This window comes from Numenius arquata, chromosome 12 (assembly GCF_964106895.1).
Source record: "Numenius arquata chromosome 12, bNumArq3.hap1.1, whole genome shotgun sequence".
NCBI lineage: Eukaryota > Metazoa > Chordata > Aves > Charadriiformes > Scolopacidae > Numenius > Numenius arquata.
The window spans coordinates 16,912,850-16,932,599 of NC_133587.1; positions in this window are offsets into that span (position 1 = coordinate 16,912,850).

Here is a 19,750-nt window from a genome sequence, read left to right on the forward strand (position 1 = left end):
CGCGGATGTGCATAATAAAATAAGGATGTTTTCTATCATTTAGTAAGCATAACAATTGCCATAACAGTGAATACAACAATGGGTTAGAAGTTTCTTTCAAGCAAGCATTTTCTAAGCGTGGCACTAGCCTGGCCACATAGGCAGAGTCAGTAATTATATTTACAGGGGTTTTCCATTTTTGAAAAGCTCGAACTACAGCGGCAAGCTCAATGATCTGCGGAGAGCCCTCAACCCGACACACATCTGAAACCCAAGTTTTCGTCTCAGGGTTTTGCCATACTATAACAGATCGGCCGGTTTTGCCGGAGCCATTTGTAAAGATGGTTATAGTCTGCAGAGGCGCATGACTAACTTTCGGGAGTTCATATAGCGTAAAGTCTTGTTGAAGCAGTTTATGGCTCGGGCTATGTATGCTTAATTCCCCTGGAAATTCCATTGTTGCTGTCTGGAAAAGAACTGAAGTTTGAAGAAGCCATTGCAGTACCTGAGTATCTGTTGGCAAAATAATGCGAGAGAACTCTTGTCCCACTAGCGCCAACAGACGCTGTCTGGCCTTTATTATTGGCATGGCAAAACACTCCGGTCGGGTTACAACTGTTTTCTGCAGTTGGTGTGGGAGGAAAACCCATTCAATAATGGCCAGAGGGTCCGGTCGATTCTCATCCCATTGCAAAATTAAGGCATATGGCTGTGAAGTGGGGTTTTTTAATGAGCAGTTGAAAGGACACCTCTGGGTATATTCTGTTTGCCTGGCAACTCTCTATAGCCTGGGAGACCTTTTCTAGGGCGACTTGAGCCTCCAAAGTCAGGCTTCTTGGTGACAAAAGCGCTGGGTCTCCCTTAAGATGGGAGAACAGGGGGCTCAGTTCGTGATTCGGTATACCTAACAGTGGACGGATCCAATTTATTGCCCCCAGGAGCTTCTGCAGATCATTTAAAGTTTTCACAGTTACTTGCAACTTTACCTGTTGCGGAACAATCTTTTGTTCCATAGTTCGCCACCCTAAGTAATTCCAGAGTGCTGTTTGTTGTATTTTTGGGGGGGCTATCTGTAACCCTGCAGTTTGTACTTGCTGATATAACATCTTAAGCACGTCCTGCATAGTCTGTTGAGCTTGCGCCGCAACAAGAGTATCATCCATATAATGATAAAGTACAACATCAGGAAAGGCTTTCCTAACAGGAGACAGGGCTTTAGCTACAAACCATTGGCATATGGTGGGGCTATTTTTCATTCCTTGAGGGAGGACTGTCCAATGATAGCGCCTGTAAGGTTCACTTACGTCAAGTGACGGCACCGAGAACGCCAATTTTGGTGCATCGTCTGGGTGTAGGGGAATAGTAAAAAAACAGTCTTTCAAATCGATAATGGTGAGGCACCAATTTTGGGGGATCATGGTGGGTGACGGCATATCGGGTTGTAACGTGCCCATGTCTTCCATCACATCATTTATTCTGCGCAGATCATGCAATAAACGCCGTTTCCCGCTCTTTTTCTGAATAACAAAAACAGGTGAATTCCACGGACTAGTAGTTAGGGACAATATGTCCCTCCTTCAATTGTTCTTCCACTAATTCATTAAGGTGGTGCAACTTTTTACAACCAGGTGCCACTGCTCCACCCAGACAGGATTGTTAGTTTTCCGTGTAAGTTTTAAGGTGGGTTGCACTGCAGCGGCCCCTAAGAAAAATGTGACCCAATGTTTACTCCCCACTGACTCATACAATCACGACCCCGTAAGGTAATAGGTGCGGCGAGCACAAAGGGGCGAACCGAGGCCACACGGCCTTCAAGACCTTCAATTTGAATTAAATGTTTGCTCTGAAAGGGTATGGCATGTCCACCTATGCCCATTAACATTCTACACATTTGAGTTAACGGCCAGTCTGTAGGCCATCGATCCCTTGAAATGACTGTGACATCAGCTCCAGTGTCTAAAATCCCATCGAAACAGATGTAGCCTTTTTGCTGCAATGGCAGCTTGCATTTCATCACCGGCCAACCGGTAGTAACAGGTTGTGTCCACAAAATCTGCGGATGCCCGGTGGAACCAAACCCCGAGCCCTGCCTTTCTGTCTGGCTCGTTTTAGAGGGACAAGCAGTAAAGTAAACAAGTTGCGCAATGCAGGCAGCCCGACGGTGCATGGTGGTGTCGGAGTCCAGGCCATGATTTTTATTTCCACCGTGTAGTCCGAGTCGATGACACCAGGGAGAACAAACAGACCCTGCAACGTGGTGGAAGATCAGCCTAAAAGCAGGGCACTTTTACCCCCGCCTAATGGCCCATGGACACCAGTAGGTATCAGGGAGACGGAGGAATCTGTAAGAGTTACTGATTCGGCGGCTGCCAGGTCCACTCCGGCACTGCCGCGGGTTCTTGCACACAGGCTGGAAGGGTTTGAAGAGGCGATGATCCTGGAGCCATTTGTGTCCTGGCCCGGTCCCAGGCAGGCGTGCTCCGCTGGCGGTTTCCCGATAAGGGCTTGCCATCCTTATCGTATTTCGAGCGGCATTGGTTTGCGTAGTGCCTACCCTTCTTACATCGCGGACAGATGTTTGGAAGTTTAGGCTTTTGTGCATTATGGCAATGTTTCTTAATGTGCCCTGGCTGCCCGCAGCCAAAGCATGTTTGATTGCCAGCTGTCATTGTAGCAAAGGCTGCTGCCATAACCTCAAACGTATGCTCCAGTGATCCTATCCAGTTACATGCTTCTATCATTTGAATGAGGTTAGGGTTTTCTAAAGGACGCAATACACGCTGGCAGTCTGTATTAGCATTTTCTACCACCAATTTTAGTAAAATAGTATTTTGGGCTTGCTCATTGGGTACTTGTTTATCTAAGCTTTCTCGCAGCCGATCTATAAAACTCACGTAGGATTCTTTCGCACCTTGTTTGATTTCCGTAAAGGACTTCTGCGGTTTTCCCACGTCGGGGACTTCTAAGAATGCTCGATAGGCCAGATTTTTAACATCATTGAGCACACCTCGTGGTATTTCTTGAGCTTGGCGATGGGGTGGTTGGAAGTTACCCGTCCCCGTTAGATGTTCCATCGTCATGGCAAAAGCAGGGTCGCGTGGACCCCAGTCCACATACCCTAGGCGCTGCATTTCTAAGAGACGCCTCCACGCAGCCTCCCATAAAGTATACTGTGTACCAGTGAGGATAAGCTGCGCAAGGGTTTTACAGTCATGGGGGTCAGAGTATATGATTTCATAATGGAACCAAACATGGAGGTGGAGTACGGCGATGACAAACCATAATCAAGCACTCCCCTTCGGAGTTCCTTCATAATACTAAAATTCAGAACTTCCCATTTCGGGACCTGATTCTCTTCATAAATTACTGGTGCAACAATTTTTTCTGCTACAGCTAATTCCCCAGCTGCTAATGCTTCCTGCCGAACCTTTCTCCAATTATTGTGTGGGTCGGGGGGGAACAGATTGGGTTCTTTATCGGGATCAACTTCTCCCAGGTCAAAAGGGTCCCCAGGCTGATCTTCCAGGTCTGGGCACAGCAAAGTAGCCGCGGGAGCGGGCGACTCCGTTTTTGGACCGCAGTGCTCACCTCCCTCTGTGCGCCTAGCGTCTTCCTGTTTTTTAAGCATTTCTAGGCCCTTTCTCCAAGGAGTTAAAAGCTCCCCCGCCAACTTGTCTGAACGTGTGGCTCTATCCCAAAGTTTCACACCAGCTTCATCCCATACCTTTGTGGTGAAAATGGAAGCAGTGTCTACCCCTGGGCACATTACAAATACCTGTTTCAACCGTTTTAACGAATGTGGGTCGACTGCAACATCATGGTTTTGTAAAAGACCCTCCATCAATTTAAGTACTGATTTTTCTTCACTAGATGCATTATTCTCCATAGTCCCCCACGGCTCACCTCTCTCAGAAGAGATGATTCAAGCCGGCTCCTGCTTCCTTTCAGCAGCACTTCAGTTCCATGGGGCTTGCCACCGGCCAGTCTCTTTTGACTCGGTTATTCGCGCCTCACACAGGGCACCATTTGTGGCAATTAGCAACACGGACTCCGCCGGAGGGTGAAGCGAAGACCTTTATTGCTATGACCATGCGTCTTTTATAATACTCTTATGGCCTCGGGTTAGTACTTTTCCGTCACGCATAACGCAACGCGAGCTAGTGCTTTTGCACGTCTACCTCCTTATTTCATGTTTCATGTCGTGACCATTACAGAGTTGCAAAGAGACAGTTACGTGCCCCGCAGTTGCTTAGGTTGGCATTCTTCTGAGACCACATCTTCTTCAGGATCCGTGTTCTCACAGGCTGTTTATACCTCCCACGGCTTTCGGCCCACTAATGCAAGGATGTCGGCCCCGCTGCTCCCCAGCTCCATATCCACAGCTTCTTCTTCCTCCACAGGAAGTTGGAGGCACCACCCCAAGTCCCACTTGAAATGAGAGTCAAACACAAGCTGGTCACTGATTGCAGTGGGAGTGGGGTGTCTCTGAGGGTCCCAGGGATAATTTAGGCAGTTCCCGAGAGCAGTTCCCGCCTCTTGCTGCATTACTCTATTCTTTGGAGTATTTCCTTTCTTTGATGGCCACGAGACGTCACACTGGGTCCCATTTCATAAGCTGTGTCCAGGGACACATTAGGGGGAGGGACCCATATCAGATCCTTTTCTGTGAACGGTAACCATCCCTTCTGAGGTTTCATTTTTTGCATGACACAGTTGACGTTAACATCTCGCACGGGTGGTAGAATCCCAGACAAATTCCTCTGTTCCACTTTCATAGACAGTGGGTGAAATTCATGGAAAGCAGTCCCATTCTAATCCCTTCCTGGGCTGATGTAGTGGGGGCCACAGTATCATTCCATGTACGTATAAATCCTTGTGTCAATTCCTAAGCTAAATTTGGGGGGGTCCTCCCCTCGTGTATTACCAGCGAGGCTGAGGGTGATGAGGATGGTTGCCCAAAACACCTTTCCCTATTATAACACATAAAAATCACAATTATAACCAAACAAAAGACACACACACAATAATCCATAGAGTCAAAGTTTACATGGAGCCGGCGTTGCTTCCTCTAATAACCTGCAGGACATATACACGTAAAATACAAGGATTAGAAGGACGGGATTATCCACGGAGTACGAATATGATGGTCTTTTCCGTGGGCGTCGGTAGCCACCCCCGCGTAGCGATTCCGTGGGGTTTTTTGAATGAGGGGTCCTTCTCCTATGGTTGGGAGATCAAGCAAGACTGGCTGTCCTGGGGAGGGAAGGGCTTCTGTTGGATCTTTGCCTTCCCTGTTTCCTGGGAGCAGGGAAGGGGGGTCAGGACAGAAGGCCGTAAGTGGAGGACCCCCGTTCTTTCCCCACCTCTTAGGAGCTTTTGCTTTTCCGTTCCCGACCCTCCAACGGGGCAAAGAACAAAGTCAGCCGCCCTTGGTCGTGATAGCAACAGGTATAAGCAAGAGCCTCTCTGCACCCCATTCCTTGGCACCGACTATCAACACAGGTCTGATCCCTCTGAGAAGGAACAACCTCTGCTGCCCCTGGCAGCAAAGCAAGCGGCAGGGCCGTGTGGGGCAGGGACAGGCGGGGGGGGCACGGCCAGCTCAGCCCCGGCAGCCGGCACCCGCCGGGGACAGACGCCCAGCACCGAGCCAGCCAGGAGGGAGGGAGAGAGGGGGCCCCGCATCGCCCCCCGCCTCCACACGCCAGGGAGCGGCCCCTCCCCAGCCCGCCACCCCAGAGCCCCGTCCGGGCACCCCAGAGCCCGACCCCCGCCCGGGCAGCCTTCCCCAGGGCGAGGGGCAGCACGGCGGGGCCCCGACGCCGCCTCCGCCCGGCGTCGGGATCGGGATCGGGATCGGGATCGGGATCGGGATCGGGATGGAAATCGGGATCGGGCTCCAGCCCCGCCGCTGCCGCTGCCCGCGCCCCCACGGCCGGCAGCGCCCCCCGCCCGCCTCCGCGAGGAGGGCGCCCGACCCCGCCCGCCGCTAATGAGCGGCTGTGGCCGCGGCTAATGAAGGAGGCGGCGGGGCCGCGGGTAACGAGCGCCCGGCGGCAGCCCCGTGCCCGCAGCCCCGGCCCCCCGCGGTTCCCCGCATCCTGCCCCCCCCGCACCGCACAGCGTCGCGCCCCCTCGGGACTCTGCCAGCGCCCACGGCTCCCCGCACCCCACGGCCAGGGACCCTGCGCCCACCTACGTGCCCCAGGGCACCGCTTCCCCACCCCCCTCTCCCCAAAGGCCCCCGCAGCCTCTCCCCCGCAGCCTGCGCTACCCACTCCCCGGGTCGCCCCAAGTGGGGACCAGGGGCCGGGGCCACTGCCAACAGCAGGAATGGCGGCAGGGCAAGGAGGGCTTTGCCTGGGACTTCTTCTCTTGTCATGGCACAGGGGAAAGCCAGGCAGGAGGAGAAGCAAAGCCCTGGGCGTGGGCAGGGTCAAAGACTTCAAGATTTTTGCCTTTTGGCCTATGAGTCCCTTTCCCTCCAGCAGGAAGGGGAGCAGAAGGTGTCCTGCTGCTTTGATGGCATCACGGCAGGGGTCAGTCACCTCAGAGCTCAGGCTTTGCTGGGGACCTCTTTGCTGTTGGGGACACCACTCTCCAGCAGCCCGTGAACCCCGCTGCTGCCCAGTGCCGTCCCCTGCGTCAGCGGGACCCCTCTGTGCACAGGGACCCCCTGCCCCCGGGGCGGCCGTGCCAGCACCCCCAGCCCCCTCCAGCCCCGGGAACCCCCAGCAAGAGGAAACCACAGCTCTGCAAACGCCGCGGGTGGCCAAGGCAACACAGAGAGAGCTTGGGTCTGAAGAACATACATACAACTCTTTATTAACAACACAACAGCTTTCAACAACTATTTACAAAACAACAACTCTGGAAAACTATTAACAAAAAACCAACTCTCTAGAACTATTGAAAAAACCCAACTCTAAACAACTATTTACAGCGCTTCCTCTTGGATCCTCCTCTCCTTTGCCACCGCCGTTCCCCGCAGCTCTGCTGGCCCTGAAAGCAAAGCAAGCGGCAGGGCCCTTTGGCTAACGAGCAGTGCCCGCCGAGCAGAGCTGGGGTTCCCGAGCCGGCTCAGCGGCAGCAGCTGCTTCGGCTGGGGCTTGGCTCTGACGGGCATTCGATGGTCACAGCCCTGGGACACGCTGGGGAGAGCGGGACTCTGCCGCCAGTGCTGAGCCCTGGCTGGGCTCCGGGTGAGATTTGGGTGTCCTGGCCCCAAGAAACTGCTCCCATCCCAAAGCGGACGGGGGCTCAGGGCAGCGCGGTGGGGGCGGTTGTGCCGCCAGGACGAGGGCACCAGGCGCCGTATCCCTGCAGCAGAGACCACCCACCCCAGCCCCAACCCCAGCCCAGTGGCAGGAGACCCTCCCTCCCTACGGGCAGTGGGTGGGGAGCACGTGCCTGTGCTGCTGGGGGATCCGTGTCCATCGGCTCCTCCTCCTCCACATCCACCTCCATCTCTTCATCTTCAACCGGGTCGATCTCCATTTCTTCAGTTGTCCCCATGTCCACACTGCTGGGACCCTCCTCCAGAGCCTCCAGCGCAAGGTCACACATCCTGAGCCCAAAGGCAAGCAAAAAAGTGCATTCGTCCTGCCCTGGCCAGCAGTGGGACGGGGGCCTCAGCACCCCTGCCCCTCTCGCCACCCAAGGAGAGCCATGGGGCAATGGGACCCCTGGGCACATCCCCAGCAGGAGCTGGCTGGACCTGGGCGGCTCCTTGGCCACCAGCACCCACCAACAGTCCCGGGCCAGCGCCTGCAGCTGGAGGCTCCTCATCTTTTTCTCCTTCACTAATTTTGCATGCAGCAGGGTCTTCTGGATCTGCCAGAGCAGAGAGGGCAGGGGTGAGCAGCCCTGCTCCCTGCCCCGCGGGGCCCGGGCACAGACCCCGGCCCACCACGTGCAGACCCCAGCCCCGCGCCTGCCTGGGCGCCCAGAAGCTTCTTACTCTGTGAAGCCACCCTTTGGGCTCGGTGCTGCTCCTCGTCCAGGGCTCGGCTCCTCTGGCTCCAGCCTGGAAATGGGCAGAGGAGGCATCGGCTCAGGCTCCGGGCAGCACCCGGCTGCTCCCGGCGAGCATCCCTGCGGCACCAGCCTGGGGCGCCCTGGGGTCTGCCGGGGACGTGTCCCCCTACGCAGGGATGCTCCATCCCAGAAGGGCATGAGCAGCCCAGGAGGGCTTCTGCCAGCCCCTGGCCTTGCAGGGCTTGGGGGAGAGGGCGAGCCAAGCTCCCGGCCCCCCGAGCTGCCCAGAGTGGGGTCCCCGCGCCATCCCCGCAGTGCCTGCTCCAGCCTGCCCAGGCAGTGGAGGGTGCCCACCTCCATGGAGCAGGGACGTACCTCGGGCAGCGCAATTGTCCTCCTCTTCTGGGCTTTCATGATGCCAGGGAGCAAAACAGAGAGGGGAAGAAGGTGCTGGGACCAGGCAGGAAGGGAAGGGCTGGGTTATGGGTTCAAGGCACAAGGAGCAGGGCAGAAGGGCTGTGGGGCGCAGGGCAGAAGGGTGAGTTGTGCCCGTCGCCTGGTACTGGCAGTTGCAGATGGAACACGGGCCATGGCAACGGGATGCGCAGTGGGGATGGGGATGAGCCCCCTTAAAGTGGGCGCAGCTTCATACGTACATACCCCAAAAGCTAATAATCCCAACACATTTCACTTCCTTCCTGTCCTAAACTGTTCTTCCCAACCATCCCCTCATTGAACAAGTGGGGTTTGCCCAGAGCGTTGCAGACTGTCTGTGGGACGCTGGGGCAAGTGGTGCCCGTCCTTCCCAAAGAGATCTGGATGTACGGAAGTGCTAAGGAAAATCCCAGCCCGTCCTCATGGACAAGTGCCAGCCCAGTCTTCAGGCAGCCCCTGCCGGGCCTTTGGGCCAACCACCTCTCATCAGCCTCCGTTGCTGACGGTCTCATCACACAACGGCTCTTACAGGTCAGGAGGTGACCAGCCAGAAGAGAAGCCCAAAGGCCAAGCCCCAGAGCAAAGCCAGCGCCAATTCCAAACACCAATGGGCAGGTCCAGTTGACACCAAGAGGGTCAAGGCAGTCCACGGGCAGGGCTGGAGCTTGTCCTTGTGGTGGCATTTGAGCCAAGGCAGCTCCTAGAGACCCCCCCAGCTCTGCTGGGACAGGCCATTCCCCCTGCGCTGGCTCTGAAGACCCTCGGTGGGACCCTTGGAGGCTGGGCAGCGCTGAGGCAGGGGAGCAGCCCTTGCCCATGGCTGAGGCACCAGGAATTCCCAGGGCCCGGGCAGGTCCCTTCCAGGGCAGCCCAAGGGCCTTTGGGCTGGCACCTCCAGGGAGACCCTGGCTCCTGCTTCCAAGGTTGGGTCGTTTTCCGTCTCATACAGCCTGCAGGGTTTTGCAGTCCTGACAGCCCCGTGCCAACAAGTGCAATTATTCTCCCCCTCTTTTGAGAGCAGAAAACACGCACCAGAAGAACAGACAAGTGGACAAACATCCCACTGGGCAACGGCTTTGTCAGCGGAGATAGAAATAATCTGGATCAAGTACCAGGAGGTGTTCAGCACTTCCTGGTGTTTTTCTGCTTCCCACCGCTGAAAGCCCAAGCAGACGGGTTGGTTCAGGCGTCAGGGTCTCTCCAAGTTGTTGGAAATGCCTTGGGTCTTACTGAGCCAAGGGATGACCTTCCAAATTCTGTCCCACAGACAATATTTTAACCAGGCACAGACCCTGGTTTTCTCCAACGTAGAAGCTGAAGCCTGCTGGCATTGACACTGCTGCTGAGGACACCGACCAATCTCTTGGCTCCCCATTGCAACCTTTCTGAGCTGTGCTCCAGCCGACACTGACAGAGGACTTCAAGGAGTCTAGAAGTCCTCCGAAAGGTTCTGAGGAGATCTTCAGCTTGTCAAACCCCACCAACCCATCCAGCAGCAGTTTTTAGAGAGGACAGTCCTGGGCATTCTTCTCGGAAAATGCTGCCTATATTTAGGCTTTCATTCTTACCTGCTGTAATGCCTGGCTCCGTAGCAGTTACCTGTATGTAGTATATGGGACTGGTGGATTTCTGCAGCACCAAACCTCATCAAGAGGCAGACCCTGGAGTTTACAGTGGCTTCTACAGGCTCCTTGTAGCTGAGCTGGATGTAACACAGCTGTAGAGAGCCCTTGGAAAAGAGAGGGAAAAGGCAGTTTGCAGAAAAAGCCATCAATGGCAAGATTTGCCGTCATTTCTGGTCAGTGCTGCTATTGCTGCAGCTGACATTGTTCACAAGAGCCTCCCAAGATCTCAGAGCTGTGTTTGGAGTGAGTCTTTTCCTTCAGGTGGTCCCATCTCCACTGGTCTCCATCTCCATCAGTCAGGTGCCTGCCAGGGACAGGGCTCTGGCACCAGAAGTGAAGCCTTTGCTGACTGGTTTTGAGGATGCTGGGGGTGGCCTGAAGACCTCAAGCAGTGTTGTGTTGTCCTTGTGGTCTCCTTCTCTTGCGGGTCCACTTGATAAGGGCACAACCGTGTCTTTTCAGAGCAGGAGTGCACTAAGTGGAGACCCGGGGGCAATGGCCAGGCCCCCTCCTCATGACCAGGGGCACTGGCCCCCTCTACCAGACCTCGCCTGTGATGTGTCCAAAGGCTGGAAGGCAACAGGGAGCATCTCTGCACCCCCACCTCCCCTTCATTTGCCACCAAAATCCCTTTCAACTTTGAGGGTATTGAGTTTGAAAAGTCCTTCACACATCCTCACAGGGAAGGGTGTGGGGAGCACAGTTTCCTCACCCATTCCTGCATGGCGGATGTTCCCCTGGCCCAGCAGCTCTGGAAAACTGTTGCCACATCAGTTGCTTTTTCCAGGAGCTCCTCCGTTTGCCCCAGCCCTCGTAGGAAAGCAGAGAAGTGTGTTAAAGCCACATCAGCTCCTCAGTTCCTTGGTCTACTCTGCTCAAGTGTCACATCTGCTTTTGTGGGGGCATCAGCCCCTGGGCACGTGGAAGAGCATTGGCTTTGGAGGAGCAGTCAAGGCGTGAGAAGGACAGGGGGTGCAGGGAGAGGCTCAAGGGGTGAAAGGGAAGGAGTGGGGAGACTGCAGCAGACACCTCTGTGCATGTAGGGGGTGCTCCATATGCATGTTTGTGCTTCTCTGGGCATGAGAGAAGAAGTTCCTGGAGAAACATTAGTGGGGAGAAGAGGAGATTTGTTACCCTGTGTGACTCCATGTCTGCATGGGAAGGTGTTCCTGCACCAGGAGGAGCACCTGATCATGTGTCTGTTACTGTGCAGGGTGGATGAGGTGCACAGGTGGCCAAGAAGGCAAACAGCATCCTGGCCTGTGTCAGGAGCAGCGTGACCAGCAGGACTGGGGCAGTGACTGTCCCCCTGTACTGGGCACTGGGGAGGTCCTACGTAGAGTGCTGTGTCCAGTTTTGGGCCCCTCACCACAGAAAAAAAAAAAAGACATTGAGGTGCTGGAGCGTGTCCAGAGAAGGGCAACGGAGCTGGTGAGGGGTCTGGAGCACGAGTCTTGTGAGGAGAGGCTGAGGGAGCTGGGGATGTTCAGCCTGGAGAAAAGGAGGCTGAGGGGAGACCTTCTCGCTCTCTACAACTCCCTGAAAGGAGGGTGTAGCCGGGGGGGGGGGTCGGTCTCTTCTCCCAAGGAACAGACAATGGGACAAGAGGAAACGGCCTCGAGTTGCGCCAGGGGAGGTTTAGATCGATATTAGGAAAAATTTCTTCACTGAAAGGGTTGTCAAACATTGGACCAGGCTGTCCAGGGAAGTGGCGCAATCGCCATCCCTGGAGGTATTTAAAAGCCAGGCAGGTGTGGTGCTGAGGGACATGAGTTAGTGGTGGAGTTGACAGTGTTAGGTTAATGGTTGGACTTGATGATCTGAAAGGTCCCTTCCAACCTGGACAATCCTGTGATTCTAAAGAGAGAAGGGCTCCCCAGAGAGCAGTCAAGAAGAGCAGCAACTGGATTTTCAGGTGAGTGTCCCCTGAACATCCTCTCCTCTATGGCAGGGGGTTCCCAACACTTCTCCTGCGTAATAACTGCATGCTTCTCAGCATCTTCTCAAAAGGCCTCCAGCTCCTCAGGATAGCCCAGCACAGCATCACACGGCAGGATAAACCCAGTCCCGGTCCACACCACAGCATCATCCGGGGCAGCCCCAAAGGTCTTCAAGTTTTCCTGCATGTGCCAGTAGACAGGCCAGAGTGCGGGACCCACCTCGCCCGTGTCGCTGCACCCTGCCAGCTCTCTCAGCTGCTCTCACACTCTCTCTGGTGGCTCAGTCCCAGTTTCTTCTCTGCCTCTGGCACAAAGGCATCAGTCAGGTGCATGGCAAGCCCCACCAGCGGCTGGTACTGGGTGGGGCTTTGAGCAACCTGGTCTGGTGGGAGGTGTCCCTGCCCAGGGCAGGGGGTTGGAACGAGATGGTATTTAAGGTCCTGTCCAACTCTTAACCGTTCTGGTAGGTGAAGGTGTAACCGCTCAGCGACAGTAGTTAGTGACCAAGGAGTGCTCTGGCACGGAAGGTGAGGATGCCCAACTGCAGAGAGGGTTAAACTGGCTGGGAGCAGGAGCCCGAGGGACATTGACTCCTTTCAGGAAGTGAAACTTCTCTTGATGATGAGGTAGGAAGCTCAGCAGCCTTGGCTTGTAGCCAACATGCAAAGAATTCGCTGAGGGACCACCTTTGGCCAGCGGGGCTGGTGCCAGGGGACAAACCCGCGCTCACAGGATTGGTGCCTCGGGGCTGGTGTGCGCGGGGTCTTGCAACTCAAGGCTCCCCGTAGAACCGCTTCTGGTGGTAGGACCCTGCCCAAGGCGTTGTTCATTACAGCTTTTGGTATTTAAGCTGTTACAGCAGGAGCTGCCCCCTGAGCGCTCACACCCCGTTCATGGTGTCTCTCCACACACAATCACTCACTCACAGGCGCTTCCTCCTCCTTCAGGCTCAACCCTCGGTTTCCCGCGGTAGAGTCTCAGGCATTGGATTTTATAAAATAGTTAATTTGATTGGAAGGTACAGGAGCAAGAACAGCCCGGGCTGGGTGCCTCCAAAGAGAGGGACCCCAGACAAAGGAGTCCCTGGGCAATGGTGCCCTTGTGACCCACACACCGCCCCTCACGCATCATTCACACACCATCCACGTGTCTTCTAGCCCAATGGTGATTTTTGGTCTGGGGTCTTCTAACATCTTATTGAATTCTCTTCCTGTGTCCAGGGAGGCTGGCTCTGATCTTGTTGATTTGCGGTTTCAGCAGACGGTTGGAGCCTCCATATCTTCTGGTCTACGCCCCTTGTGCACCTCCATTTGCTGGCAGAACACGGGGAACCAAAAAGTCCCAGACTTGGGAAAAACACTACCAAAACATCACAGAATCACAGAATCGTCAGGGTTGGAAAGGACCTCTGAGATCACCGAGTCCAACCATACACACACAAAAAAAACCCCTACAATCTTGGGCACCAGAGCATGCCCTGAAGTGCCACATCTACACGTTTCTTAAATACCTCCAGGGACGGTGACTCCACCACCTCCCCGGTCGGGCTGTTCCAGTGCCTGACGACTCTCTCAGTAAAGTAATTCTTCCTAACATCTAATCTAAACCTCCCCTGCCGCAACTTCAGACCATTTCCTCTGGTCCTGTCATTATTCCCTTGGGAAAAGATGTCAACCCCCACCCCTCTACACCCTCCTCTCAGGTAGTTGTAGAGGGCAATGAGGTCTCCCCTCAGCCTCCTCTTCTCCAAACTAAACATGCCCAGTTCCCTCAGCCTCTCCTCCTATGACTTGTTCTCTACACCCCTCACCAGCTTGGTAGCTCTCCTATCAAAAAGTGAGCTATCAAAACACTTTCCCACACTAGAAGACTAAACCCAGCACTGTACCAGCTGCTGGGAAAATCACTAAGGAAAAGAACGATCGCAGCCTAAAGGCTTCAGCAAATCCAGCTGCTCCTGCTCAGTAAAGCTGAGCAAACAGCCCAAATCACACCGTATTATAACCCTAAGTAATTTATTCAATTAAAACTTGCTTATTTAGGCTAAACAACTAAGATCCCTCAATGTAAGTTCAAATTCGCCTCGGGGGTACAATAAGGGGTACGTGGTGACCAGGCAGAGGGGGGAGCAGGCTGAGGCTGCTGGTGCTCTTTGTGGGAGTGCTGGGGCCCGATCCGCGTGGCTGCCCGTATATACGTGCGTCTGTTCTATAGGTGCACCGGTGCCTCTGCCTGCTGGAAACACGCCTTGGGCTCCACAGCTGGCTGGACCTGCGGGCCTGGAGCTGCGGTGGCCTCATCTCTCTTCTCTCAGGCTGCTGGATGCAGCAACTCCTAACAGAGGTGATGAGGACAAAGCTCTTTCTGTGGTCCCGTGCCCTGGACTTGCCCCCGGTCTCCAGCCAGGGGATGTGAGAAAAGGCTCTGCAGAGGAGGGCCCAGGAGTCCAACGTGCCCACGGACGGGTCTGGTGGCAGTGCCACCAACTCTGTCCTGGGCTGCGCCAGCCGGGGTACAGCCAGCAGGGTCAGCCAGGGGGGTCACTGGGCAGTGGTGAGGCCAGAGCAGCTTGGTGTCCCTCAGTCCAGTGTGGACAGCGGGAGCTGTTGAGATGAATGGGCCTGAAGGGACCAAGGAGGTGCCAAGAACTGGTTGAGCCTGGAGGAGATAAAAGGGGGGTTAAGGCAGGAGACAGGGCCAGAAGAGGTGTCCCACAAAAGGAGAAGGCCATAGGGCACGCTGCAGCAAAACTTCTCCTACCCCGCTATATCCCCAGGGGAGACCAAAAGGGCTGAAAAGGGAAGAAATGAAAGGGTAGAGAGGGTCTAGGGGTGACCACAGGGGACAGCTGAGTCTTGCGTGAAGAGGCAAAATACTTTTCGCAGAAAATAAACCCCCTTGCGTTCTAACACTCCTCACCGAGGTGGGAGGCTAGGGGCGGCTAGGTTTAAATCCTGAGGGATGCCCAATTCACCACTATCAGTCCAGCCGCGTTTAATATATTAAACTATCACGATTCTGGATACACTGACAGTGGACTGCACCTTCAGTCTAGTCGTGCTCACGAACTAGCATGGCCGCACTTCAGCGTCTGGTCGCGTTCAGTGAGAAACCAAAATGGCTAGCTACTTAAACAGTGCACTTTATTTAAGCAACAAATATAAAGGTTCTTTGCATTTGCCGGTGATAAGTACAGTCTGCAAAGCACGTGCAAGTAAAAGAAAAAATGTTAATGGTACAAAGCACGTGACAAAGTTCCAAACAATACAGCCTGGCTATAAATGTAACAAAAATAACCCTCTAGAGAGATTTCTAAGTTCCCCGAGGAAGCACTCGGTATAGTCTAAGTCTTACCCACAGGCGTCCCTATGGGGGGGAAGAAAGGCTCAGCCCCTCGACTGGTCCCAGGAGTCAGAGGCAGTCTGTGATGGGGTCCTCCCTGACCTCTTCACGATGGTGTCTTCCCTAGCATCCCCCCTTTCTCGGGTTATTTTTATATTATTTTTTTACCTTCAAGGTGCAGTTTGAGTGACTCTAGTCATACATACCTTTATTATGATTGGCGTAAAATTCTCTCGCCTCACATGACAGACTGTTGGCTCAGGGTAGCAAGCATGCCGCTTATCACTTCCATAGGATCACTTTGTTCCCATTTTGCTGCGTAATCACAGAGCTTGGCCGTTGAATCTTCACTCCACTCCATCCTCCGTGTTGCTTTTGCAAGCAATATTGTTCAGGGAGTCATAGATGTAGCGGATTCCTTGCATACCAGCTGCTGCTGTGTTCCACCCTGGAAATGTTTCGATTTTATACCTTTCCTTAATGTGTGAACAATGCTATATATTTCTAATAAAAATTGTATTTTAGGAATTATTCCACATTATCTACCCCGTGACTATAGTCACTCAAGCTCCACGATATTCAAAACTGATTGGGAATATCACAGATGCTCTTGTGGTGAGGGTTGTCGAGTACAAGTATATCTTGTGGAGCTATCAAGTGAGTTAAATTTTTCATCATAATCCAAAGTCTAACATACAAAGCGATTGTCAAAGCAAAACACAGTACAGTGAGTATTAACAAAACAACAACAGGGTGGAGCATCTTGTTAAGGATTCCTGTAGTCGTCGTCGACCATCCAAAAAGAGTGTCCCACCATTCATGTTCTCCATCCCTTTTGATTCTTTCCAACACTCGGTGTATCTCCTCGACATTGTGGTGGACAGTAATCAGAGTCTTTTGTCCGTTTTCTTGGGCTTTTTTCAACAGTCGCTTCAAGTCATTATGTTGTAGCAGCTTCTTCACCAATGTAATGTTCGTCCCAATAGGGGCAAATAATAAATCACGAATTAGCATATAGTTAGACTGTAGAATTGTAGATGTGACAGGAGCTGAATAATTGAAATCACATCCAACAATGTTAGTAAAGTTACAAGCACAAAGATTTGAGTGATTATTCATATTTACTGCTACGTTACCTACAAACACAAAACTACAAGGAGATCTCATGCAGACACACCCTTTCCCAATATATACAAGCACAGTTTCTGGAGTTTCATCAGGATGTATCTCAAAATGACAAACATTTTGGTCAGTGTCAAGACAAAAGTCTTGTGCCTTGAGGGTATTACTCTCACAAATGAATCCTTGTTGGTCTCGTGTGATGCATGCATCAACATCAACAGTTTGCCATTTATTTTTATTTTGTTGTGCCCACACCCTATGTTATATTGGATAGAGTATGGCTCCTTGGTGATTCAACCCCAGCGCAATGATTGGGTATATGGTGTATACGGAAGCATTGAGTATTGTTAAGACGAAAGCAGTGGCTTTGCTCTCAGTGGGATCGTAGGTGAAATTAACCAGATACCACCAGGACTGAAATTTCTTTTCAAACTCAATTGCATTATCCCATATTACTTTTCGAATTTCAGTGGGCAAAGTGTTTTCTTCGCCTTCCCTTATAAATGCGGCTGCCATCGATTGCATCCACAGTTGGGCTTGGATACAACCAAGACCCAAAGAAATATTGTTTTGGGCCGTATCAAGTGCATTTGTGATCAGATGGTGGTCCTTTTCATTTGTTTCTTCCCACTGAGGTAATATATTTGATAAAAGCCATTGGTGGTTCCCCAAGGCTGATAAAGAAGGTCCCAGCACCTTCTTCCCCTCTCTGTTTTGCTCCCTGGCATCATGAAAGCCCAGAAGAGGAGGACAATTGCGCTGCCCGAGGTACGTCCCTGCTCCATGGAGGTGGACACCCCCACTGCCTGGGCAGGCTAGAGCTGGCACTGCGGGGATGGCACGGGGACCCCACTCTGGGCAGCTCGGGGGGCCGGGAGCTTGGCTCGCACTCTCCCCCAAGCCCTGCAAGGCCAGAGGCTGGCAGAAGCCCTCCTGGGCTGCTCATGCCCTTCTGGGATGGAGCATCCCTGCATAGGGGGACACGTCCCCGGCGGACCCCAGGGCGCCCCGGGCTGGTGCCGCAGGGATGCTCGCCGGGAGCAGCCGGGTGCTGCCCGGAGCCTGAGCCGATGCCTCCTCTGCCCATTTCCAGGCTGGAGCCAGAGGAGCCGAGCCCTGGACGAGGAGCAGCACCGAGCCCAAAGGGTGGCTTCACAGAGTAAGAAGCTTCTGGGCGCCCAGGCAGGCGTGGGGCTGGGGTCTGCACGTGGGGGGCCGGGAGCAGGGCTGCTCACCCCTGCCCTCTCTGCTCTGGCAGATCCAGAAGACCCTGCTGCATGCAAAATTAGTGAAGGAGAAAAAGATGAGGAGCCTCCAGCTGCAGGCGCTGGCCCGGGACTGTTGGTGGGTGCTGGTGGCCAAGGAGCCGCCCAGGTCCAGCCAGCTCCTGCTGGGGATGTGCCCAGGGGTCCCATCGCCCCATGGCTCTCCTTGGGTGGCGAGAGGGGCAGGGGTGCCGAGGCCCCCGTCCCACTGCTGGCCAGGGCAGGACGAATGCACTTTTTTGCTTGCCTTTGGGCTCAGGATGTGTGACCTTGCGCTGGAGGCTCTGGAGGAGGGTCCCAGCAGTGTGGACATGGGGACAACTGAAGAAATGGAGATCGACCCGGTTGAAGATGAAGAGATGGAGGTGGATGTGGAGGAGGAGGAGCCGATGGACACGGATCCCCCAGCAGCACAGGCACGTGCTCCCCACCCACTGCCCGTAGGGAGGGAGGGTCTCCTGCCACTGGGCTGGGGTTGGGGCTGGGGTGGGTGGTCTCTGCTGCAGGGATACGGCGCCTGGTGCCCTCGTCCTGGCAGCACAACCGCCCCCACCGCGCTGCCCTGAGCCCCCGTCCGCTTTGGGATGGGAGCAGTTTCTTGGGGCCAGGACACCCAAATCTCACCCGGAGCCCAGCCAGGGCTCAGCACTGGCGGCAGAGTCCCGCTCTCCCCAGCGTGTCCCAGGGCTGTGACCATCGAATGCCCGTCAGAGCCAAGCCCCAGCCGAAGCAGCTGCTGCCGCTGAGCCGGCTCGGGAACCCCAGCTCTGCTCGGCGGGCACTGCTCGTTAGCCAAAGGGCCCTGCCGCTTGCTTTGCTTTCAGGGCCAGCAGAGCTGAGGGAACGGCGGTGGTAAAGGAGAGGAGGATCCAAGAGGAAGGGCTGTAAATAGTTGTTTAGAGTTGGGTTTTTTCAATAGTTCTAGAGAGTTGGTATTTTGTTAATAGTTTTCCAGAGTTGTTGTTCTGTAAATAGTTCTTGAAAGATGTTTTGTTCCCCAAGGCTGACAAAGAAGACCGTAGGGATGTGTCAACCTGTTTAGATCAGCAGTGGTTGCGACTAGTTTGTGGGCAAGCACTTCAGCATCTATACTATTTAGGACTCCCAATCCCGTTCCTAAGAACCAGTCACATCTCTCTTCAGTCGTTGTGAAGAGGTCAGGGTTCGTCTATGCAACCATGCTGACCACCCGGCATAAGACGTACCTAGGAATGGCGAGCAGGTAGGTTTGATTGCATAGATATTAATTTGCATTGAAAATTCTACTCGTTTGAGGGAATATGTTGGGTTAGACAGTATTTGCTGCTGACCTGTGTCTTTAATAACATAAGGGCCAATGTTGAAGGTGTAAGGAGTTAGACTAATGGGTGGTTGAGTAGGTACACCTTCAGGAATTTGTTGGGGTGTAGGTTCTGTTTCCCTTTGGGCAGGTTCAGACGTAATTGTGTCAATCATAAATTCAAATAATAACTCTGTGTCTTGGTAACCCCACAGGCAATACAATACAATAGGCTTGGTAAAAGTAAAATTGTGCCAGCAATCTGAATTTGTCTCTATTATTTTATAGCATTCAGTATTATGTTTTTCTGGTTTAGTGGAGTCTACGTAGATTGTTTTAATTTCGGTTGGTCTGTGATGAGTAGACCCATTGATTACTCGGCAACTAATTTGTATTTCCTTTCCGGGGATGACTTCAAGTTTAGCCATTTGGAGTGATTCTTTCCAACTCCATTTATTTCTGGAGTATATTTCACTTCCTTGTATGACCAGAATATGACCAGTTCACTTGTATGACCAGAATAGAGAGATTTAAATTCTTTTCCTTTTTAATGCTTGCAGTATATTTTGACAATGCATTGTGCCAAGGGTCATTATCAGAGACGGTGGTGTGAAGGGGCAAATTTCTAAGTTCCCTTAGCAAGGTTTCAGGGTGGTCACTGTCAGGAGTTTCAAATAGTGGAGCTAGGTTAGGCTGTGTAGTGGGATCAGGTTCAACTATGTCTATTTTGAATTCGAATAGCAACACTATTTCACGTTGTTGCCAACGACAGGTTATGAAAGTGGG